The 26,108-nt window shown below is 44.0% G+C and overlaps 1 protein-coding gene across 2 annotated transcripts in view; it reads left to right on the forward strand.

Moving 5' to 3' along the window:
- Nucleotides 1–6,285: 6,285 nt before the first annotated feature.
- PLA2G4A (phospholipase A2 group IVA) overlaps nucleotides 6,286–26,108 on the forward strand; it is a 108,274-nt gene continuing 88,451 nt past the window's right edge. Inside the window, exon 1 of one of the 2 annotated variants that reach the window (XM_077332672.1) lies at nucleotides 6,286–7,005. The gene's annotated coding sequence lies outside the window, so the exon portion shown is untranslated. The other variant, XM_077332673.1, reaches the window with a different exon arrangement.

The raw sequence follows: 26,108 nt of genomic DNA on the forward strand, positions 1-26,108 counted from the left end.
TGCAGTCTGAAAGCTCTGCCCATGAGGCTGGGAGTTTGATCCCAGCAGCCGGCTCAAGGTTGACTCAGCCTTCCATCCTTCCGAGGTCGGTAAAATGAGTACACAGCTTGCTGGGGGGTAAACGGTAATGACTGGGGAAGGCACTGGCAAACCACCCCGTATTGAGTCTGCCAAGAAAACGCTAGAGGGCGTCACCCCAAGAGTCAGACATGACTCGGTGCTTGCACAGAGGATACCTTTACCTTTAATGTTCATGTATTTGTTATTATAACTTGTTACTGACTTTGTAACCTGCTTGAGTCCAGGTATATCAGCCTCCACGTGGGGCCTGGGGTTCTTGAGTAATTTTAAGAGGCTTCCATGCTACAGAGAGGAGTTCCCCTGGAGGAAATGGCTGCTTCAGAGGGCAGACCCTCTCCCCAAACTTCACCTGCCCCTGGCATCATACTCAGAACTCCTGTTACCCAAACTGGACTCAAAGAAGAGGAAATTAACTTTAAAAGAGGTTCCTGAAAGGAGTAACACAGGACCTTATGGCTTGTTTATAGTGGGGTGGATCTTAGTGTGGATACCCCAAAATGAAATGAGGAAGAAAGAATGTGGGAAAGTGACTGTAAACACATACAAACTAAAATACAAAGTTAAAATGATTTTTACAAAGTTAAAAATGTAAATGCCTGTGCACACACAGCAACACACAGCAACAAGAGGGCATACTTTAAAAAGGTAGAAGAGAGAAAAGTGAGTTTTATAAAGCTGTCCATTTTATTGCAATTTGTGACTGATAATGCACACATCCAGAGACATTGGAAAATTTGTACTAGATTGTTATATCTTTGAAGATTTTGTGTTGTATTTGCAGTTACCATGAAAAGCGATCCATGGCCTGCTTTATAAACTTTCAGCAACCACACAACATATGAAAAAGAACTCCTGGTATGGAGTTATACATTAAACAAAAGGTCATTAAAATAGTATGTATTATTGACCACTGATGAAGGCCTTATAGGCCAAAACACTTATGGTCAGACAACAAAATCAGAGTCTAGTAGCACCTTTAAGACCAACAAAGATTTATTCAAGGTGTGAGCTTTCGAGTGCATGCACTCTTTGTTGGTCTTACAGGTGCTATTGGACTCTGATTTTGTTGTGCTACTTCAGACCAATACGGCTACCCACTTGAATCTATACCTATGGTGATGTTGGTCATTGGATATATTCATCAATTCTATATGTGAAATAATCTATTTGGCATGTGAAATTACTACAGCTTATGTAAAATAATGTTGATGTTCTATGTAGTCTAATATTCAGACTTTTTGTTTCTAATTTTTGCCATTGTATACACCATACGATGGATGGATGGGTGGGTGGGATGGGTAGGTAGGTAGGTAATGTTTTATTTACAGGTTGACCTTGAGACATTATCAGAACCTTTTAAACCAACCATCTGAGTGATGGTCCCACTGCTCAGATATTTGAGAACTCCTGCTTTATGCTCCCTGTGAAAAGCTGTGAGGAGCAGAAAACAGGGATTTAAATTTTAAATGGCTCATGAACAGGTACAAAGCAGATTAGTTCACAAATCAACCTCCCAGTTCATATGGATTTGTTCAAAAATGCAGTTTGTATCCATTCTTAGTGAGCATATGCAGTGATGTTCTTTTCCCTGAAAGGTTTTGTTACTGAGAATATGTCACTGAGCTGTGGGAGACTGCACTAAAATAGTTTCTAATTCTAGCATACCCTTACGCTTTCCCCCTGAGATTTTCCAATGTCATAGCTGAACCCAGGTGCCTATATGAGACCCCCTAAATTTCAGATCCCCTTGGCACTTGGCACATGTAATGCCTATTAAAACAATTAAAATTAGAGCAGGGACCATACTATCCAAGGGGGGGTTGGCTGAAAGAGTGGGTGGGGTCTTCATATTCCACCAATTTCCCAAGCTGGTTTTGGCAACCCTACTTTAGTCTGAGGAGAAAGGTAGGATATAAATATACCAAGTACAATATTTTAAAACATCTCTATATTGGTAATTCGTAGACCATAATACATAGCTGGTGGGATCTTTTGGGCTCCGTTGGTCACAAGTTGTGCAAGCCTAGTTTTAAAAAAAAGTTCAGGTCTAGGTAATGTTGCATATCATGAAAAAAATGTTTCCGGTCATTTTAATTAAAATGTATCCTTTTAGGAAGTTAAGTAGGTGTGCTGTTACTCTTTAACTGTAAGACAAGCACCAGGGAAGCCAAACACAGTATTCAGAAAACTAATGACCTGTGATATAATTAATAAAGTGCCAAGGAAAGGTATAATATGCAATAAGCTTCCAGAGGTCACACAAGGTTGTTCATATTATTCTTGAAAGAAATAGGTCATGATGAAAAAGTTAGCTGACTTTTTATATCAGTATCTACATGTGGAAAATATTGAGGACCATTAGTTTTTGCTGAATGAAATCCATCTGTGAGGGTCATGTAAAATTTACCATTCAGAGTTTTATTCATTTCAGAGGAAATCTGATAACGTTGAACGATGGTGGAATTCAGGGTTTTGTGCTAGTCATGTACTAATTACCCAGTACTTTTCCTAATACTTGATTACACAATACCTTAAGTAATTTTAAAATGCCGTGTAAAAACAATGCTGACCCTCTGATACCAAGATACTATCGTTCATGTCAATAAAAAATCTTCAATACCTCCTAGAGTTTATTTCAAGAAGGCTATAAACAAACTGCAGATTGGCCTATTCTGTCATTCCTTGAAATGGCCTCTCCCCATGTCCTTCATTTTGTCCTTCCCTTTTAAAAGCTGCTAATCCCACCTAATGAAGAGTTTTGGAGAACCTGCAAGTTTGTGACAGTTTGGTTGGGACTAATACAATAATATTATGTTACTGGTCTCGAATTCCTGCCCCACAAACAAACAAACACAGTGGCCAAAACCCAGTTACTATCAGGAGGTCCACCAGTGAGGCCAGAACTCCAGAAGCTCTCCCATTGTTGCCCCAAAAGCACCAAGTATACAGAACATCAGATAGAGTTCCATCTATATCTTGTGACCTATTACTACTACAACAACTACTACTACTGCTACCACCACTACTACTGGATTTATAACCTGCTGCTCCCAGCAAGCTGGCTCCCGATGGGTTGCAACATTAAAAACCCCACAATAAAATATAACCATCCCCAACTAAAACCATTCTGTGTCCGATGACCAACTAACCCTCTTCCTACCCATCTGTTTGACGATACCCCTGTCCAATGCCTCAGGGGAAAAGATGCAATGGGAAGAGAGCCTGATGTGCTGGCTGAACTGAGGAGAGGCCCTCAATCTTATTGCCACCTGGCCTCAACTAGATGCCCAGTGGAAGAGCTCCATCTTGCAGGCCCTGCAGAACTGTACAAGCTCCATCAGGGCCGTCCATTCTTATGAGAGCTCGTTCCACCAGATCAGGACCAGGCATACTTCTCATGGGCCAGGGTCCACCAGCAAATTCATACCTGCTGAGCACAAGGCTCTGCAGGGGTCATAAGGTGATAGGCGGTCTCTCAGATATGTGGGGCCCAGACCATGCATAGTCTTGAAGTTTAACACCAAAACCTTGAACCTGATCTGGAGCACAATTGGTAGCTAGTGCAGCCACCTCAGCACCAGCTGGATAAGGGCCCTCCAAGGTGTTCCAGTGAGGACCCAAGCAGCCGAATTCTGTACCAGCTGTAATGGCCACTGATGGACCTCTGCTCCATATGTTCATTCAATTCCTTCTTGAAGCTATGCTTGTAGCCACCATCACTTCCTGCAGCAGTAAATTCCACATGCTAATTGCTTTTTGGGTAAAGCAGTCCTCTGTTTTAAGCCTACTGCTCATTAATGGCATTGAGTACCCAGGAATTATTTTATTAGATATGGTTCTTTTGATTGATGGCAGCTGTGAATGTAGCTGTCTATGAGCCACCAATTTAGTACCACTGGCTTATGCACAGATAACCAGGATGTCACACCTTCTGCCTTTGTTTGCATGTAGACTGAAAGGAATAGCAAGATGGTGAGATTGAAATGAGTAGCCGTGTTGGTCTGAAGTAGCACAATAAAATCAGAGTCCAGTAGCAAGATGGTGAGGTGGAGTCATTCACTGGTGGAAAGAAGTATTCCGTGGCTATAGGTTTGCCAGCTCTGGGATGGGAAGTCTCTGAAGATTTGGCCATGGAGCCTGGTGATGGTAGGGTTTAGGAAGGGGAAAGATCTTAGCATGGCATAATGCCATGCAGTTCACCCTCTAATTACTGTAATCTGGAGATCAGTTGTATTTCTGGGGGAATCTCTAGGCCCCACCTGGAGGTTGGCAGCTCAACATGGATATAAGCCTTGTTTGGTCCTCCTTATGCTGTATCTCCAGTTTTGAGCTCACTTAGTCTTCTGCTCTGTTTCACCTTAACACCCCTGAACCAGTAGCTCTGGCTCACCCTCTTCCTGTCACATGACAGGACTAGCATATGATTTCACTTTGGTGGGTTCCATGCTGCCACCTAGAGGTTATAGTTAGATGACCACTGGACAATTGCTATCCTATAACAAAGCCAAAGTCTTCACAAATATGCTGGAAAGTGCCATCAAGGCAAAATGAACTTACCACAACCCTGTAGGTTTTTCAAGCCAACCAACAATCAGAGATGGGTTTTCCAATGCCTGCTTCTGGCTAGCAACCTGAACTTCCTTGGTGGTCTCCAATCCAAGTACTATGTAAGCCACCTTGAGTTCCTTGAGGGAGAAATGCTAATAGATGTTTTAAATACATGAATAAATGCTAGCCAGGGCTGACCTAAAATGAGTCTAAACCACTGAGGACAGGTCAAAAATATACCTCTGCTTAGTCAGATAAAATATTTTTGCGTTGATTAATCTATTGTCATAAATGCAGCATACCTCCAGTCCTTTACTTCAGCTATCCTGTGCTAGACAGGGAGACTGGAAATGTGTGTGTGATGCTGGCTTTGCGTTTTTAGTCCCTGTGTCTTGGGAATGTAGGAAGTCCAAGGTCAAATTCTGACGTAAGTCAAAACAGCCCGAGGCCTTATTTTATGCTGAGGAAACAGCCTTTTCTTACGAGGCAGTTGGATGAACTTTCATGACATGGGGAAATCCCAGCTTGTTGCTCAGTGGTAAGGCCTGAGAAACTTAGGCCTGAATTATTGGGGTGACTGGCTTACAGTGGTGGGTGGGTGAGATGAAGCCTGTCTTGCTAAGGGTATGACAAGTACCAAACCTAGAAACGTTGAGTGTGAATGTTACAATTTAGTTCCTCAGCAATACTCTCAGTAATGCCAGTAAATCATGTCTTCATATTATCTGGGAAAAGGGAATGGCTTTTTCTTTGACCCACAATGTTAGCAAGAAAACTTATTATCGGGCGGCATGTGTAGTAATGGCCAGGAGATCCTAGGCTCGTTTGGCAGCCAGCCAAGAGACAGTTGGAAGTGCCATTGCCTGCCTCCACATCATGGACCCCTAGTGTTCCTTAGAAGAATTACCACCCAAATCTTTGGAGGTCCCATGTCCAAATGCTAGCCAGGGTCAGCCCTACTTAGTTTCCAAGATCTGGTGACTTTGGGCTTTCCTGGGCTATCCCAGTTAGGGAAGAAGGAAACCTCAAGCTCAATTTTGTTAATCTGCATCTCAATTAATTGGAGTACCACCATTTATGGCCTTAATAGCACCTAGAAACTAACTGTCCTAAGGGTTGCCAATTAGCCAGTACTTACTAGTCTAGCCAACATATAACCCAGTTTCCCTTAAAATTATTATACACATTGGATAATTAAGTTCAATCATATCCTGTTTCTTATATATGCCTTGAGTGAACAAAATATAGTGGTCAATCAAGTTATGCCCATGGGAAACCCACAAGCAGCAACAAATGCCACCATGCATTTGCTGCAAAAGTAAATAGTGAATTCTATTTCAGTCCCGGTTAGTTACTACTAAATACATTATCTTGAAAAAAGTGTGTATATTGCAAAATTAGGATCTCCATTGCCCCTGTGCACTCACTTGCGTTGAATCTTGCATTGCTTCTTTGCATTGCATCTCATTTCCCATACTTGTTGCCCGCAGCCACATCGTGATGGGCATTAAAAGTATCGTAAAGCAACAAGCAGTAGCTTTTAACTTAAGTCTGCCAAACAGATGGCGGGCGAGGCAGAAGCAGCCCTTTCCCCTGTAAAAATACAAGAAAACCATTCCTTGGCATTTCCTTCAGAATGCCATTCAGCTTTCTCTCTCGCCTTTCACAGTTTGGTCTTTAAGGTGTCTCTTTGCAGCCCGCCTGTGCCCGTGCAGATACGCAACCCAGTCCGATTCATAGGGAATGGAAAGTGGATTGGACTCGAAGTTCCCCAGGTTTCGAGTCAGGCGTACAGGGGCTCCCATCCATGTTTGCGCGTCAACAAGCGCCGCTTCCACGCCACGGGACTGACTCCCGAATAAGCGTGGCGTGCTTAAAACCTGCAGAAGTCTCAGTGAGCCATTCCTCCTGAAGTGGACTAGGGCTTATTCCGTGGAGAGAAGCGGATTGACCGGAGCCGGATCGAAGTCCCTGGTCAAGATGCGCAGCGCCACCGCCGCTCATTGTTCCAGACGTGAGCAGGGCTGAGCTCTCCCCCCGGAAACGTCCGTCCGGTCACGCGGCCGTCTCCGCGCTCCTTTCCACACGTGCGAAGTCCTCCGTCAGCCCTGCGAGTCATTGCTGCGGTGACGCGAGCAAGTCTCCGGGGAATTCGCTTCCCGGGCCACCTTAAGGAGCGCCCGGCCTGGAGTACAACTGCTGACTCCCCGGCTCCTCCCCTCGAAAAGTACGAATGAAACTTCTCCAAGCCGCACAGCTTGAAAGAGAGAGAGAGGGGAGTGACTTTTTAAAATAATAATAAAAAAAAGTCTTTAGGGAGTGAAGAGCCGAGGGATGCGCGATCTGCGCGGGATCCAACGCACCTGTAGAGAGACAGTAAGTGGAACGAGGGGAGGAGAGGACTTTCTGGCGGACCCTTCAGCTTCGCGTTGCCGAAGTGATCCGAGAGCTGGCGAAAGAAGGAAGCGCGGCCCCTTAATGTTGGGAAAGAAAGTAGTTCTTTTGCAGGGTTGACTCCGAGGCGGATGTAGCGAGCTGGGCTGAGCCGGAGGGGAAAAGGTTTGTAGAACTGCAGAGGATGCTTGAGGAGGTGGGCAGCTGCTAGGGGAGCCAGGGCTGCCGTGGCTTTCAAAGAAACGGGGGGTAGTCTGAAAAGGGGGACAGGGAAGAGCCGCTTGGACGGGGGGGGGGGAGAGGGGGAATCCCACATCCCCGTCCCCATCTTCAATCGGCCGTCCTTGTGCTTCCTGATGTTTGCTCACGCTTTTATGTATCCGCCCCCCCCCCCCCCAGCCCAGACCCTCTTGGGTTCCCTTGCGCCTGATCCACGGACTGGCTAAACTTTTGCCCCGCGACCTCAGTTCCTCCGGCTATAAAATGGGAAGGTGTAAAATAAAGAAATATTGTTCCGCATCCCGACCTTTGCTAGCACGGCAGAAAACAGATCTGACCCGTTGACACGTTGGCTGAGTGGAAACAAGCTTTGAGGCAGGAGGCCTTTGATCCCATAGCAATGTTTTGACAACTGGGTATCTCCCTGAGTTTTGCACATGTGCACATGGACTTTAGGATAATGGCCCTGTAGTTAAGGAGGCATTCCCTCCCCCCAAGGTATATTTCTGCCACTGAGTATATAGAATGTGGTCAGATGTCTGTCTTAAGCATCAACATGATTTGCAGACTTCTGTTTGCACTTTATCTGTGACCTTGACAGGGTAGCTGACAAAGGTGTTTTATTGCTTCCTTTACCAGTTAAAAATCCTGCATGTATTCTATGCCTGTATTCCTGAATGTTATTAAGAATTTACCATTTGTATGAAATACAGTGTAAACTGTTTGCAATCATGGGGCTAAAGCCCCAATTAAAAAAAAAACGTTGAAGTTTTGCGTTGGCAGCCTCTCAGTGGTACCTGGAGATCTCTTAGAATTACAGCTGATTTCTGAATGGCAGAGTTCACTTTGCCTGGAGGGTGGGTGGGCTCTATAACATAATACCCTACACTCCCCAGGTACTGCCCCAAATCAGCGATTTCCTGACCCAAGAGTGGGCAGTCTTACTTTGAACCTGTGCTTGAAATAAGATTTAGTCTGACGAGCCAGGCTACAGTCTAAGAATCTGATGTTCGCGCTTGGCCCAAAGTACATGGAAGAAACTATCTGTATATTAGCATTGGCTTCTCCTGCTAAAACCATCAAAGTTATGCCAGTAAGCTCTTGCTATAATTTTTGGAGGTGATGCTGGGATATTGAAAATAACATTTTGTGTGTGCTTTTCTAAAACAGCTGCCCAGTGGGGACCTAAAGCAGCTTATAGCATTGTCCTCCCCTCTTCCATTTTATCCTAATAACATCCACCATCTCAGGTAGATTAGGCTGAGAGAGACTAGCCCAAGGTCAGTCATGACCTTCCATGGCAGAATGTCCCAGACTCTACCGTATCATGCTGACTCTTTTTGGTTGTTATTCCTTAAATGGGTTCTGTCTTGTTTGGTAAGAGATGGAGGCTTCATTAATTCAGAACAGTGGTCTTCAACACATTGCTCAAGATCCTCTGGTGGGTCATAGAATCGCACTAGCGGGTTCCTAAGACCTGCATAAAGCCACCATTTGTTGCTGCTTTTTGGAAGGATCTGCTATTAATATGCCCCATTCGTTGACAAGAACTCTCCCTTGCCTTCCATTCCTCCTGACTTGTCTTCCATGGCCATCAGTTTGGCCTCCAATTGTGTGCCTTCAGTGTGGAGCCCCCTTTTCCTGGTCTTTTGAGTTGGGGGAAGGCCGTGCAACATAAGTGTACACATGTATTGAATGTCTTGGGAAGTAGCTAGTCTGGGCAGGAAGTATGTGTGTGAGGGTTAGGGCTAGAGAAGGCAAGGGAGAACAAGGACAAGACCTCTGAACCTATTTGTACTGGCTTATTCCTCAGTCCTCCTAGTGGCTGACTTGAGTTTTCTGTCCCCAGCTTTCTTGGCCACCTATCCCTGCTGCTGACGTTTGACACTGGTGAAGTCATAACACTGGCTGCTCCTCTTCCTGTGACAATATTGGGTTTCATTTGACTGTGATTTCATAAGCACATCAGAAGACCCCTGCTGAATCAGACCAATTGTCCATCTAGGCCAGCATCCTGTCTCATATATTGGCCGAACCCATTCCTTTGGAGTGCCAACAATAGGGCACAGAGGCTAAGGCCTTCCCCTCATGTTGCCTCTGGGTTCTGGGATTCTGAAGTTTAATGTCTTTGAATGTGGAGGTTCCCCTCAGTAGCATTTGAGAAATGTCCTCCATGAATCTATCTGATCCTCTTTTAAAGCAGAGTGTTGACAGTGACTTGCCTACACAGATGTAAAAAAGTGGTATATAGTGTTTTAAGATAGGGATACTCTTTAATTTCAGCAATGTCAAGATAAGAAAACACTTTACAGAATTGAGAAGTTAGAGACTATTTCTAGTGGTAGAGGCATCCTTGCTTTGATCATAGGAGTCTCTTATTAAAGGTATTTTATCTGAATATATTCATGCAGTTGGACCAGAAGTCCTTAGTTGTTAAAACTAGCAAATTCATGCCACTTTGTCTATTGGTATAAGCCAGATTTTTGTAGCACTTAACAGAGATGGCTAAAGTCCACAAATTGCTTAAACCAATTGCTTCTCATTGAGCATACTCCCAAAAACTGTGCTTTAGTTTTGTTCACTGGTATGCAACACAACTGCCCATTAAATTGGGTTAAATCTGTGTGGGTAGGATCTCCCCATTGCACACTTTTGTTCTATTTTGAGGAGTACGGAAAATTTTGTTGATCTTCCCAGTTTGAAAAAAGTGTATTTTTTTTTGTGAACCTTCTGACTCAGCAATTTCACCATTGACTTGAAACATCCCTTGTGAAATACAAAGAGAACTTGCAAGCTAATTTTGTTAAGCCAGAATCTCTTACAAAATGTCCTGTTGTGAAAACTATCCCTGAATACAGTTAAAAGGAATAGAAAAACAACAGCAGCAGGTGATGAATTCTTAAGGACACCTGGCAGTATCCATAACATTTCTCAAGATTTGAACTTTCTTCTTCACAGATATCTTCCTGCTGTGGCTTGAAACCATTTTTTTTTTTTGCTTAAGTGTGTGTGTAAAATGGGTTATCTGGACTCCAGATATAAAGCGGCTTAAGAGCTGTCCCCTCTATCCAGGGCTGATTCTCCACTTACTTTGTTTTTTCCGTTGTGGATCCTGCCGAATTCAGATTGATTTGAACTTGGTCTTCCTCTCCCCTCCCCCCCACCCCACTGAAACAGAAAGTGTTCTGCATTCAATTGGGGAAGCTCAGAACGAAGTGGGGGGAGCCAAGCAGAGGGGATGGGGAGTGGATTGGAGACAGCAGAGGAGGGGGAAAAACGAGGCAAATCTCTGCTGAGACAAATTAGGGCTTCTGGAACACAGTCACTTTAAGGGAAGCCTTGCAACTGGGAACCAGGAAGACTTTGAACTGACGCCCTGGCCAATCAGGGAAGACTGCTTTGCTACAGCATTGGAAGCATGAGACAGTGAGTTAATTCGCAAAAAGCAGAGATCTGCACGTACTCATGGTGGTTTTTGAAATATCGAGGCTTATATCTACTGCAGGATATCGCGGCGACCACAAATCAATCATGTATGTTGCAGAGGGAAAATTTAAAGTGCCCAAAATCAAAATGCAAATTGAATTCAGTGTAGACTGCAGGGATTCAGGGAACTGGGACTGGGTAAAAAGCTCCGTGCAGACAACACCTAGGGGACACTATGATCAGGTGACTGGAACTAAAGAGCTCTCACAAAGACTGATCAGTGGCCTCACCAAGCTACTTTCTCCAGGATTCATTGGGCAAGACCATAACAGTTAAATCTGTATAAAAGCATTAAAAAATAAATTCTTCCTAAAGAGAAAACTCTGTTTCCTTTGAAGTATAAACAGCATTATACAACCTCTTGGCAGGTGTTTTGTGTGGCTCACCCTGGCATAAATTAGTGGTAATCTTTCCAAAAAATGATGGTTTTCAGGAAAAAAAGACAAATTAAGCTGCAGATGAGTAACAGAAAGGCATACAATTGAATAATATGGTCATGCATTGTGAGATAGCACATGAACTTCAGTTAGCAGTGGTTGGTATGAGGAGCCCCTCAACATCTTGGAGCGTTTCAAGAGCTGAAGTCCAACCCACCACTGATGCCACTTCTCTGGAGCAGTTGTCACGGTGGGACATAGTGGCTACCACTGATTATTTAAATCTGGACAGGCTTTGTCTTCCCTGTGTCTTGCACAGGTTATTCTTTTTAAATACATCCTGTAATACTGTGATTTAAATTAATCAAGAGTATACAGCGAGGATAATTGTTATCCTGGGTTAGTTTCTAAGACACCTGGAAAAGACATCCTTGCTGGATGAGGCTGGAATGCCAGTCTGGACCTCTGGGTTTAACACCTCATCTCCAGGTGACAGAGATCAGTTCCCCTAGATAAAATAGCTGCTTTAGAAGGTAGATTCCACAGCATTATACTCCTTTGAGGTCCCTCCCCACCCCAAATGCTGCCCACTCCTGGCTCGACCCTCAAAGTTTCCAGGTGTTTCCCAACCCAGAGCTGAGCCCCCTAGTTATAGCTGTATTTAGCCACGACTGGCCCAAGGGCTTCCATGGCTGAGCTGGGATTTGAACACTGTCCATCACTGTGGTATTGTAACACTCCATGAGGGTCTGTCTGAAAAATTCTCAGAAACTTCATCCATTCCAGACTGTGGCTGCTAGGTGTTTGGCAAGACCAAACCGTTTGGAAAATTATTGGTTTGATCCAGCTGCACCAAGTTGTGGTTTAAAACTCTACATAGTACGTGTCCAGAGTATCTCTAGGATAGTCATTTCTACTCTTAGGCTCCTTGTACTGTGCTTTAGGCCCCTTTCCTTACATGACCTGCTTGTCTTTTTGGCTGTGGGGCTGAAAGTTTACAGTGGGGCACATTTTGTCCCACTCCTTTTAATTTTAATTTTCCTTTTTGTCCCACTCCTTTTAATTTTCAAGAGTTTGATGGAGGCGACCATTATATGCACACTTATCTGGAAGTAATACATGTCACACAATTGTGTTTTGGCTGGCTTTAGGTGTAAGTTGATACTAAATACAGTGTTGTGTATGATGATTGTGGTTATTTCTTAACTTCTCCTTTGCATTTTAATTTACTGCATGCTGTACTTTTGATCTATCCTGAATTGAGAATGATGTGACATGAATATGCTTACTTATCAGGATATGTGACTTCGGAAGAAAGGCCTGGGACCTAAATAGTTATTTGGATTTGCACAAAGCCCATTATGATGTGTGACTTGGATTACTTACTGTATTTTGCCGGCATATAAGACGACCCCCCAACATTTCCACTCAAAATATAGAGTTTGTTACATTACATTACAGTACTATGGGCTACTATGGGCAGCTATGTCTATCCCAACTGAAGTGCACCCGGCGTATAGGACGACCCCCCCACTTGGAGGCATATTTTTCAGGGGGAAAAAGTAGTCTTATATGCCAACAAATCCTGTAAATACTGTGTTGTATATATTGGGTTAGAGCCTCTTGTGGCACAGAGCGGTAAGGCGGCAGACATGCAGTCTGAAATCTCTGCCCATGAGGCTGGGAGCTCAATCACAGCAGCTGGCTCAAGGTTGACTCAGCCTTCCATCCTTCCGAGGTTGGTAAAATGAGTACCCAGTTTGCTGGGGGGTAAACGGTAACGACTGGGGAAGGCACTGGCAAACTACCCCGTATTGAGTCTGCCAAGAAAACGCTAGAGGGCTTCACCCCAAGGGTCAGACATGACTTGGTGCTTGCACAGGAGATACCTGTACCTTTATATAGGATCCAACTCAATGAGCTTTGAGTTGCAATTTGAACTAGACTTCCTGGCTCACAGTCACAGTCATCAGCAATCCAGGGTCGGGAATGAGGATATTTTCCACAAACCTGGCTTGATCAATGTTCTATTTCCCTGTGGGCATAAGTACCCTCTTCTTTAGAGCAGTGGTCTGCAACCTTTCTGTGGTTGCGGACCGGTGGGGGGGGAGGGTGATCCGGGCACCGCGCATGCATAGCAGCTCCTGCGCAAATACGCATGAACAGCAGGTCCATGCATGTGCATTTGTGCCTCGTGGGACCGCAAATGCGCATGTGTGGGAGTTTCACACATGTACGCATGCGTGGACCTGCCACGCATGCATGTTTGCGCTCCTGGTGGGGCCGCAAACGCGGATTCACGGCAGTTTCGTGCATGAGCACAAGCGCACAACTGCTGCACATGCGCGTTTGCATCGCTGGCGTGCGGCGGCCGTGGTTCCCTCCCCCACCCCGCAGAAAGAAGCTTGCCGGGTCGCAAGCTAATCAGCCACTTTAGCAGCCTGGCGAGTTTCTTGGGGGGGGCAGGGAGAGGGAGCTGCGGCCCAGTGCCGAGGCCTTCCAGGCCGTGGCCCGGTGGTTGGGGACCACTGCTTTAGAGACATAACTTTAATTTGGATAAAAGTAGTTCTACTGATTAAAGCCAGTAAGAAGATTCCAGCTTGAGGAGTGGTTTTCTGCCGTCCTTTACCTTGCTGGGATCCAAAGCTTTGCAAATGTCAGTGTATTTAGGTCCACTGTTTAACTACACTGTATTAAAATTGATGCAAATAAGACAAGTGTTTGCAGAACTTTTGCATACAGATCCAGCAGTGTATGTTAAGGGCTGTTATTTAATAAAGCATCAAACTCCATCCTTTCTTGTCTGAGTCGATCTAAAACCTGGACATAACTTGGAACTCTCTTCCAGAATTTCTGGAAAAATTCATATTGATGTTCATTGGCATTCTGCCATGAAATTCCCTATCAGGCTCCAGTGAGACCAGTCATTATAAAACAGAACAGCAGTGGGTTACTATATAAGAGGTTACAAGGAAAGACTGGGATGCAGCTTTTAGGCAGTTCCACCGCAACTAACATTTTATGTAAGTGGTTCTTCACTCTCTAAATATTACACAGGATTCATGGCTGCAATGAATACTGCTTTTGTAAATGTGTTAAGAGTTGATGGAGGGTTTCATCTCCTGTAGTGTTCATATCCTGAATTTTAAGAGCACTAGAATACAGTAATTTTTCTAATTGATTTGGAAGCTGCAGTTCAAATCAGTAGTTCCCAAACTTTTTTTGGGCTGCCACCCTCCTGGCTTCCACGCCACATGCCTACTTGACTCTTGTGGCCATTTCCTGCATTCTGCAGGGGGTTAGACTAGATGACCTTGGAGGGATGTCGCAACTCTATGATTCTAACTTCCTACAATTAGAAAGAATGAGAATAGAATTGACTTTTCCTGATCCTGTCATTCTTTGGGGTACCCTGTGACCACTGGAGAAAGGGTATTCCTTAACAAATGCAGCACAATGTTCCTTGTATCCAGTAGCTACTATTTTTACCACTTAAAGGGCGGGGGGTAGAACGGATAAAAGCAAGTTTACATGTTGTGTTCACGTGCCTTGTATACTGCCATCTCTGACTGGCAAAAAAGAAGTTGCCAAATATTCATCTAAGCAAGGCGGACGCCATAGCTGCTTTAAGCATTAGTAACTGACTGTTTAATGATCGCCCCAGGCTACAATTGCTAGTTTAAACAGAGCCGTCCTCTTTTGCAGCATATCTAAAAATCTTCTTTCCCAGTGGACTACTCTATCATTTCTTAGCTCAATGAAGTCATACATTTATCTTTAAACGCTAATTAAGAGGAGTGCAGGCTTCTAAACCTGGGGGATTTTTAAAACGGGCCATTGACAAGGTAAGTGTGTGGTGGGGGGTTGACATTTCTGCAGGAGGGAGCGGCAACAGTAGTGGCGCCCCCTGCCCCGCCCCGCCAAGCTGCTCACCCTGCCGCAACCCCTGTGAGAGGGTCATTCGACCCCCAAAGCCCCTGACGCCTAGGTTGAGAACCACTGATGTAGATCCTAGTGACATCCTTGACTATATAACTATATCTTGATGAGCATTTTGCATTTAAAGTTTATCCTTTATATACCATTCTTGGGAAAGCAGTGCCTGTTAGCAGAACAGATAAGTCATTGATATGCACACGCTACCATTAGGTTAAAGGAGGAAAAAGTGTATTTATGGAAGGGCATTTCTGATAGGATAAGTGCTACTTACATCCTCTAGCTCAGTGGTCCCCAACCTTTTTTGGGCTGGGGATGGGGTGGGGAGAGGGAGGTCCTGGGACCGGGGGGGGGCAGGGTGCCAGTGCACTGGTGGGTGCAAATGCGCAGGTGCGGCAGCTCCGGGCCTGCACATTTGCTCCTGCCGGCGCCCGTGCCTCCTCCCCACAGCGTGGTGCTCGCTGCCCCGAGGCCCAGGAGCCCCCCCCCGCTCCCCCCCCGCTGCAGCCCGGTACCAAGGGCTTCATGTCCCAAGGGTTGTGGAAGACTGCTCTGGTTCAAGGAGAGAATGAGTGAGAAGCTTCCGTGAAGAAAGAGGAAATTACCCTGAGAGTATCAGTCTAGGGACAGACAAAAGATAGAAAGGTCCTGAACTCCCTGTTCTATCTAGTCTTCTTGCTGCCCCCTTCAGGGTCTTCTTCTTCCTCTTAACTTTGTACACCAGACATTGCCTACTCCAACAGTGCTAACCTTTGTCTTTGGTTTTTCCACTGCCTTTCCCTCTTTTTTGTATAGCCCTACTTCTTGTACAGCCCTCATCAGTTTAGGTTTAGCTACATAGAATTGAACAATTCAGAGGGAAACTTCTTACGTTTGCCTTGTGTCAGGGTTTAACATATTGGTACTCATTTGGCAGCTTGAAGAGAACCACATTTACAATTACCATTGACCAAAAGAGGTCCTTTACTATGTGCTCTGTGTGCCATGCCACCATATGCAATATTATAGCTTTTAATATTAAAGAAATGTGACACTTCAGTTTAATTACTTTTACTTGGCTGGTGAAGCTGTTTCAGAAAGAATGCAATCTTTCAGCTTGTGCTCACAGGCCTCTTATTGCCTTGGTAGGCATGCAGGGTTTTGTTCCATGGCTATGCAGCTATTAAGATGTATCCTCCAGTTCAAAGCAGCACCTGAATGATAATAAGCATTCAGATGTGAATTAGACATTTGAATGAATCTTCAAGGCAGCAGAGCCAGCTTGCTGTAGGGGTTAAGAGCGGCCGCTTCTAGTTTGGTAAGCTGGGTTTGATTCCCTTTTCCTCCACATACAGCAAGCTGGGTGAGTTTGGGCCAGTCACAGTTCTGTTAGATCTGTTGTCAGAGCAGTTTCTCGCAGAGCTCTCTCAGCCTAACCTAACTTTCAGGGAGCCTGTTGTGGGGAGAGGAAGGAAAGGCAATTGTAAGCCGCTTTGAGACCCGTTCGGGTAGTTTGGTTGATTCCAGAGAGTCAGCAATAATTTAAAAAGAGAACACATGCAGTGCACCAAGCACAAAACAGTGATCATGGATTAAGAGGGGAGGGCAAATAGAGAGAATACTCTCGTCCAACAAACAGGCCAAGTTACTGGGACTCAGCCAGCCACTCGCGTATCCTACATGCCTGTAGGCAGAGTTTGGCAACTTTATTACTTATTTCCTGCAAGGAGGAGACAGCCATAAAGTTGTTCATATCTTCCCATAACATTCACAGAATTGGAGCAATATACAGATGTTGGATGTCATTATAGAATGGGCATTGCCACAGAACATTTCCCTACAGGGTATGGACAAAGCCATTGAGGGAGTGGGCCATGATGGTATCTGCCTCCCAGGAGAGCTGAAGGTAGAACATTAAAGTGTTCTAAGGTAAAGATTCTCCGGTATTTGGAGATCTCAAGGGATCAAAGATAACGTGCTGGTTGAAAACATTTGACATGCTGCCAAATAACTGGATATGTCTGGAGTTGCCCCTCAATTTTCTTTGCCAGGTGGCGCGATGGCTGTGAGTAAGATCGAGGGTGCTAGGCCTACCAGATTGAGTTTAAGCCAGGAAGTAGATATGAGTAATCACATACGTGTGTCCAGGAAGATCTGCCCAGCTTCTGAGAAGGGTGTTCAAATTACAGCACAGGACTCCAAAGATCATTCTTAGGAACTTAGATTTTGTACTGCTTCTAGTAAGGGCCTTTCTTTGTAAATATTGAGCTGGGAGCCCTATAAGAGCTGTATTCTCATTCAGACCAAGTTATATAAACAAAATCCTAAGGGACCAAAACAGTATGGTCATTAGGTATAATACAATTAAGACAAATCCTAAAAATAAAAGTTAAAACTTAAAATTATCTTTCTTCAAAACTTGTATTTTTATGGCAGTGGTGCAAAACTTGGCAAGATGAATTGCTACCTCTTTGCTCAATCTGCATCTGGACATCCTGGAAACCTTTTGAGTCGTGAATCGCTCAATTAGTCTTGAATGTCTGCATAGCCAGGGCAGTGGAACAGTATATGTTCTCTGGTTCAAATTTGGCTGTTCCCACAGAAACACTGTCTCAGTGACTGGGGGATATTCTAAGAATGGCCCTCTACTAGAGCTGAGGGCATAACCGATAATCTAGCCCTTCTTCGTTCATCTGGCAAGGGCCAGAACATACCTTGTTTTATCTGGGGCCAAAATGGTTGGAGCATTGCTCAAGTCCAATTGGCGCTGATTACTCACACATTCTGAAAGACAATCTTCTTCTAGTTTGGTGGTAAATTAAATTTACTGGGTATAAAATATATACTAATAGTAGTACTTACAGGCCAGAAGTTATTCCCAAAGAAATGTGCATAGGATAGGGATGCCAGTCCCCAGGTAGGATCTGGGGTTCTCTTGGAATTACATGTCATTTCCAGACTAAAGGGATCTATTCCCCTGGAGAAAACGGCTGCTTTGGAGGGTGGACTCCATAGCATTCTACTCCACTGAGGTCCCTCCCTGCCCCAAATCCCACCCACTCCTTGCTCCACCCCCAATGTCTCCAGGTATTTCTCAACCCATACCTGACAACCCTATGTATTATGGAGTATTTTCCATTTCTGATAGTTGGATTTCCAGCCCCCCCCCCCCCCCCCGGATACATATATTCCTTAGCAATAAATTCCAAAGATGGTCCAAGCCATTTTGGCGTCTAAGATTTTGTGACCTTCTGTACTGGAAGTAGTATTGCAACCAGTTGCCTACCCCAGCTTAACAAATTCCTAGAGACTTGCAGATCTACTTGGGGAGGATGGAGTTTTCAGGAGGGGATGAAGTTCCACAGAGTCTGCCTTCCAAATTGCCGTTTCCCTTGGGGGACTGATCTCGGTGGTCTGGGAGAAATCCAGGCACTGCCTGAAGAGACAGAAAATAGGGCCCCAATGACTGATTTAGAAATGTTAACTATTGGGATGTTGAGAATCTGTCTCGGCACTGAAATCATTTTGGTAAAGATTTGTTCTGATAAGCGAGCAGCAGCACCCTCAGTTAATCATGACATGTGTCTTTCACTAGGTAATTCTCTGAAGCAAACACTGATCTAGGGAGGAGGCCTTTAATCCGAAAATGACATCTGAACACACACTTTGTTAGGATCTGAAAAATAACCTTTATAACATTTGTGACGATAAAGCAGAAGAGCCATTGCAAACAGTCCATATTACTGTGCTGTAGCTTCTTGCAGGTCCCTTGTTCAGCATTTGTAAATGTTATGGCTATGCAAAGCAAGCAGCTTTTGCTTATCATCTTACCTCACTGTTTTCCTAACTGGAATTTAGCTACACATTCATGTGTGTGTGTGTGTGTTAGGCTTCCCACCCTCCAGGTAGAACCTGGAGATCTCCAGATGACCAAAACCATTTTCCCAGGAGAAAATGGCCACTTTGGAGGATGGACTCTATGGTGTTATACCCTGCTGAGATTCGTCTCCTTCCCAAACCTACCCCCGTCAGGCTCCACCCCCTATATCTCTGGATATTTCTCCTTCTAGAACGGGAAGCCCTTGTGTATATATGTATGTATTATACATACATTTCCCTCAGAGTGTTAAAAAAGGAAGCTATTCCAGCAGTCCAGGTTTTTTTCAATGCTCTACTACACTGTACAGCCTAGCATGTCATGCTGATGTAGTGGTCCCCAATTGTGTTGAACTTGTGGTCATTATAGGGCGCTACAACAAAATGGCTGCCAAGGTTGGGAGGGAGGGACTAGTCACAAAATGGCTGCTGGGTGGGCCGGGATAAGTTACAAAATATTGACAGGATCAAAAAAATGTTAAGAGATTCCAAGCTAAGCAGCTGTTTCCAACTAGGTGATTTCTATGTAAATAAAAGTGATGCCTCCTGGCTCTTCTGAAGGAACAATGAACTACAGGAAAAGCCAGGATTTGCTAAGGGAAAAGCCAGTGAGCAACAGGACACATATTGGTGTCTGCTGTAGTGATTGTGGGCCCTGTGCTGCAGTCACTGCAATAAGAAGAGTTGGTTTTATATCCCACTTATTACTACCTGAAGGAGTCTCAAAGTGGCTTACAATTGCCTTTCCTTTCCTCTCCCCACAACAGACAGCCTGTGAGATAGCTGGGGCTGAGAGAGCTCTGAGAGGCAGCTCTGTGTGAACAGCTCAATCAGGACTGTAACTAGCCTAAGGTCACCCAGCTGTCAGGAGTGGGGAATCAAACCCAGTTTGCTAGATTAGAAGCTGTTGCTTTCAATCACTGCACCACGCTGGCCAAGAAGTTCATCTGTTTTCTCTGGATGCTGCTGTATGGGTACTGCTGTCATGTGAATGTGTACTTCTCTAAGGTATAAAAATGGACATTTTTAATGTATTGTTTTTTGTATCAGGGTAGGAGAGAGAGCTAGTTGGGGGTATATTATTGAGGCGCTAATCCAGTTTAGTAACTTTTGTGGGAAATATGACGTTCTTATTTACCTCAGGGGAGATATCGGGCATATTATATCCTTGTCCCCTTCACAACCTCTGATTGCTATTACTAGAAGGCATTACCTTATCTCAGAATCTGACCTCAGGAAATGGGGACAATTATGGTTCAGTCAGGGGCTACACTTTTGCTATTTGTGTAGCCTTCCCTTATTCCAATATAGAGCTGTCACCTGCTCATGATAATCTCAAAAGATAGCTAATATTTTCAGAAATGTACTCATAATAAGAATTATAAGTTTGTTTGTTCAGTGGATTTTTACATTGCCTTTCCAGAACCTGCTGAAGTTAGCTCACAACAAAACACTACCAACAAGCCAATAAAACATTTTAAAGATGTGCCTATAAAACCTGGGGTTACCAGGCCTCGTGCTATGGTGGGAGGCCTCCTACCAATCACTAATGTCACCCATCTCTGCTCCTGTACTCATACATTAGTGCTGAGTGTAACCCGGAAGTGACTGTTGGTAGCTCAAGGAATAATTGGACACTATGGTTTTATTTTAGAGTTTCAGGTGATTCCTAGAGCTAAGTATTGTCACTTCCAGGTACAGCCATGTCAGTGGGGCAAGTGTGATCACAATGCTGCATCCTGCTTGTATCACTTTAACACATGAAATAGTAGAAGGGTTAGACAGCCCTGCCAGACCAAAAGGTGATGACCTTAATCCAGCATTGTTATCCAGCCTTTAGTGACGCAGTATGACTGAGGAGACGAGGTGGCCGGAAGATATTCATATATGTTAGATGAGCAGAGGTTGCCTGTATGTGTCATCCAGTTTTGCTGGGCTCCTGAATAACCTTTATCCTACACAGTGTAATAATGAATCAATGTTGAGGTCAAAACTAATCTGTCTGGAAGGTTGGGGAAATCCCTTGTCATTATTTTGAAATTCTGCTAAACTTTCCATGTAGAAGGTTTCTGAGCAACCTGAGATTTAGATGAAGCATTGAAGGCAAAAATTACAAACATTTTTAAAAAACAAATAATCCTTTTCTAAATCTAATTCAGCACTGTTGATTTTTTTAAAAAATAAATGGTTTGCTGAACAATCTTCAGTTTAGAGAGATGATTGTAATGGGGTGTTTTCCTGATATTTGGGGTATGTGTTTCCTAGCATTTCTGGTTGTGATTTTAAGAAAATAGATCCATGCAATTTACCTTCTGCCTTCTGGTTTACAAGGTTGGTATTAATAGAAAGTCTGACACAGAAAATAGGCCTATTTCAGATATGAATTCTGCATTTTGAGAATTTTCCTGAATTGAGAATGATGTGACATGAATATGCTTACTTATCAGAATATGTGGCTTCGGAAGAAAGGCCTGGGACCTAAAGAGTTATTTGGATTTGCACAAAGCCCATTATGATGTGTGACTTGGATTGCTTAAATACTATGTTGTATATATTGGGATAGAGACTCTTGTGGCGCAGAGCAGTAAGGCAGCAGACACGCAGTCTGAAATCTCTGCCCATGAGGCTGGGAGTTCAATCCCAGCAGCTGGCTCAAGGTTGACTCAGCCTTCCATCCTTCTGAGGTCGGTAAAATGAGTACCCAGCTTGCTGGGGAGTAAACGGTAATGACTGGGGAAGGCACTGGCAAACCACCCCGAATTGAGTCTGCCATGAAAACGCTAGAGGGCGTCACCCCAAGGGTCAGACATGACCCGGTGCTTGCACAGGGGATACCTTTACCTTTATATTGGGATAGGCCATCCCTGGTAATGAAGTACATCTGGGTCTCTTGCCCAAAGAACCTAATCTCTTTGTTGAGTAGAATGAGCAGTGGGTTGCTAGAGCATATTTTGGATATTGTCTGTGCTGCTCAAACTCCGTGTGCTCCCTGTGGGGTTGGCTGAATATAACCCCCATCTCTCTCCTTTTTGGGAATTAATTAAATGAGGTAGATGCTACAGCTGTTTGGCATGAGAACCAAAATCTTGCCTGCTCCCTCAGCGATACCATAACATATGCTGATTATGAAAGTACCCTCTGTTTCAAAAATTATTTGTCATGTGCCATGTGGTGGTGGCAGCTGCTATTCAAGACACTCTCCCTAGCATAAAAACTAATTTATACTTTAATAAAGGTCCTGTAAACCTGTTTGGATTAGTCACAAATTTCTAGAGTGACCAAAGGCAAGGAAGGATGGGCTCTTGGCATCTTTTGTAGACACAAAGAAGATGGAATGTTATAAGTGCAGCTTGACAAACAGGATTCTTCCTCCTGCCCAATAGTTAAAGACCTAGGTCTCTGTCCCCCTGTTTTCCTACCTAGTGTCCTCACTTCATCAGCAGAAAATTAAGAACAAGGAAGAACTCCAATGGTGTGTGTGTGACCAACTATTGATGCATTGGAGGAAAGCTTTTAAGTCCTCTGTGAACCACTGGATTGTGCAATATACTCTGTCCAGCAAAAGGTGAGAAATCCAAGTTTCATATAGACTCCCTTCAGTGGTTATTGGTTCATCATGCCTTGTAGTCATCAGTTGTGGATGTGTGAGTCACTTATGCTGGTTAGGCTGCATTCCCCAGGGTGCTTTTAAGATAACTGTTGTTTGTCTTTCCAAAAAAGCTTAAAACCACCCAACACAACTTGTGACCCATCAAGTTAAATGTAGCCCACTGGCCATCTATTGAGATCTACCAGGTATTCAACTCAACTGTGTTTCCCCCCCCCCCCAATCTCAGCCAGGAAAAGTGGGAGGTTTGCACATCATAGATATGAAAGCAATATCTACAAAATAAATTGGAAGAATTATAACCAAAAAGACTACATTTATATACCAGCCAGTTGGTTGACTTTTTCTAGTTTGGAATATTCCATTCAGCCAGCCCTCTTTTGTACTCAGTCTGTTTGGTCCTAAGCTGGTACTTTTAGGTTTGGACAGGTGGTTAAGGCAGCACAAGCTGAAGCTGAATCCAAACAAGATTGGTTAAGTCTGCTTTTCTAGAGGGATGGGATCCACTTATCCCAGATGGAGTTACATTGGCTTTTTCTGAGCAGGTAAAGAGTTTGGGGCTACACTGACTTGCTGGTTGGCATGGTGGCCAGGAGCAACTTCTATGAGCTGCATCTCATCCACCAACTCTCTTGTTACCTAGGCTTGGCTGATCTGGCCATGTATATGTATGCTTTTGTAACATCACTGTGGGATTACTGCTGCATGCTCTGCATCCCGACTATTGAGTAACCAGTTTTGAAATAGCTATTTTGGATATCAATCTATTTTGAGTTCAAGTCAAGGTGCTGGCTATGACCTTTATTTGTTGATTAGGATTTTTAGTCCATCTTTTCCCAAAGACTTTAAAGCCCTTCGCAGCTTGAGTCCTTCAGATATGTGGGTCTCAGGACTGTCTCTTTTGATATGTTCTTGAGTACCAACTATGGTAATCAGGCAGCAAACTCTTGGCTATCCCACCCCCTCTCGTGGCGCATCTGGCATTGACCAAAACCCAGGCCTTTTCAGAGCTCTTGTTCTGCATAACAGGCTCCTTGAAGAAGTGGTGGCAGGGGGAATCTCCCTGGAGATCTTCAGGAAGTGCTGTAAGGCCTGTTTATTTGCCAGGGCTTTTGGAGTTGGACAGCAGGCCTCTTTTAAAGGAGAGAAGAAGGAGAAAGTTGGGGTTTGCTATTTTATTTTGTTTTTCGTTTTCAGTTGAAACAAAAATAAACGTAGCCAACCCCAGATCTCTTTTTCATTATTGCCATAACCACTTTGACTCATGAGGAAAGGCAGGCTATAAATGTTTTAATAAGTAAAGTATGGGAATGTATATTCTCTATCTGGTGACAAGGAATGACGTTGTGCCAGATGCCTTCTTCCTGAGTTTCCATGTGTTCATTCTTCCTTTATGAACATAGCCTATACGCCTCAACTCTGAACAAAAGAGCAATTAGCTCATGGATGTTTTGTTTCCAAACTGTGAGGAAAGAGCTATAAGCACATGATTAGACCACAATGATCAGTTGGGCATAGAGGCCTTACCAGTGTACATAAAGGTAAAGGTATCCCCTGTGCAAGCACCGGGTCATGTCTGACCCTTGGGGTGACGCCCTCTAGCATTTTCTTGGCAGACTCAATACAAGGTGGTTTGCCAGTGCCTTCCCCAGTCATTACCGCTTACTCCACAGCAAGCTGGGTACTCATTTTACCGACCTTGGAAGGATGGAAGGCTGAGTCAACCTTGAGCTGGCTGCTGGGATTGAACTCCCAGCCTCATGGGCAGAGCTTTCAGACTGCATGTCTGCTGCCTTACCACTTTGCATCACAAGAGGCTCACCAGTGTACTTAGAATGTTGTTTTTCTTCTTTGTTGGCCATCAAGAGTAGTTTTGTCAATAGGAACCTGATACCTTTGACTCCCTCTTCCATAGATATTTTATAATACAAAATGTGTTTGATGTATTCCTGCTCTTCTAGTTGTGTGTTCATAAACCAGACTTTCTCAACCAGGGTTTTATGAAACCCTGTGGTTTCTTGATGACACTGGGAGGGTTTATCGAATGGATGGGAATTGATTAATTTTTGATATTAAAATTTGTTAAATATTTATCAGAGGATATGATCATATATGGTCATGATGACCCTCTCCTCCAAAAATGGCCAGTTATAGGTCTGGAAGGGGGTGGAAAGGGGACGGGCTCCGGGTGGGCATGTACACAGCTATGCTTCCCAACCATATTCTGCATCATCTGGGGTTTCTTAAAGCTTGAGGAATGTTTCAGCAGTTTCTCAACTGGTTGGATTAGATGACCCTGGAGATCCTATCCAACTCTATGATTCCTGGTAATTGCCTTTAAAGCCACACACAGTTGGGGTCCAGTGTACCTGAGAGACCACCTCTCTGCCTATATGCCCCAAAGAATACTACACTTGGCTAACGCCAACTGGCTAATGATTCTTGGCCCCAAAATGCACATTTGGCCTCAACTAGGGCCTGGTCATTCTCTGTCTTGACCCCCCCAACTGGTGGAATGAGCTCCCAGAAGAGATCCAGGCCCTGTTGGAGTTACTCAGGGCCTAAAAAATGGAGTTCTTCCACCAGGCATTTGGTTTAAGCCAATGACAACACCACTGGGCTACCAGAACCCGTCCCATTCAGATACACTAATTCTATGGGGGTGCAACCGTAATGTTACTGCGACAAAACGTTCTGCTGTTACCCTTGTTATGTTACAATGGTTGAAGCTATCCTAATGATGTCTGAATCATCGGTTGTGCCGCGGATATCCACTCTTGAGAAAAAACGTTGCTCATATGGTCTATCCAAACAGTTAATACTGTCTCTGGGTTTCAACCGAGCAAAGGAAATGATAAAGCAAAGAATCCTAGATATCCATCACCAACAGGATTTCAATCAAGTAAAAAGCCACTTTTTCCAATGCCTCCACTTAATAATTTGTGGCCATTACTTTATTTATCTAATCTTGTTTTCCCAGAACATAGGAGATCATTTACTCTCTTACAATATAACATAAAAGCACAGAAATAACTTCTGTTGTGGCCAGATTTGCTTGGAGAGCTATCAACACAAGGAAGAGCTGGTTGGATTCGGAGCAATTTAGGTAGAGATAGGCTCAATTGCTTGAGATAATGCTTGTGAGTTTTAAAATCAGAATGATTCTTATAGCTGAAATGTTTTTAAATTTTATAATATTTTAGTTATCAATGATTCTTTTATCTTGTTAATGCCAGTTGTTTTTATGTATTTTTTAATTTGACTACTGGTCTAGTACTGTAATAAATTTATCTATCAATTTATCTATCTATCACTTAGGGCAAGAAGCAATCAGGATGTCCAAGGTTGGCACTTAAGCATTGGCTGAAGTTTTTATTCTTGTTCATTTCCAAGTATACTGTACCAGGCCTCTGCTCCTGATACACAGAGCCTGATAGCTGATAGCTGTATACAGTCACTGATGTAAGAGCCTCTGAGATGCCTGATTTATTTTGGGAGGGGGGGAATCGGGTTATGACCCCCCCCACTCCTTCCAGCTTCAAACACAAGGCTGACTGGAATCCTTTTGCACAGCTCTCAGCCTGGCCCCAGTTAACATCCCCCCA

Source organism: Paroedura picta, chromosome 4 (assembly GCF_049243985.1).
Source record: "Paroedura picta isolate Pp20150507F chromosome 4, Ppicta_v3.0, whole genome shotgun sequence".
In the NCBI taxonomy this organism is placed as follows: Eukaryota; Metazoa; Chordata; class Lepidosauria; order Squamata; family Gekkonidae; genus Paroedura; species Paroedura picta.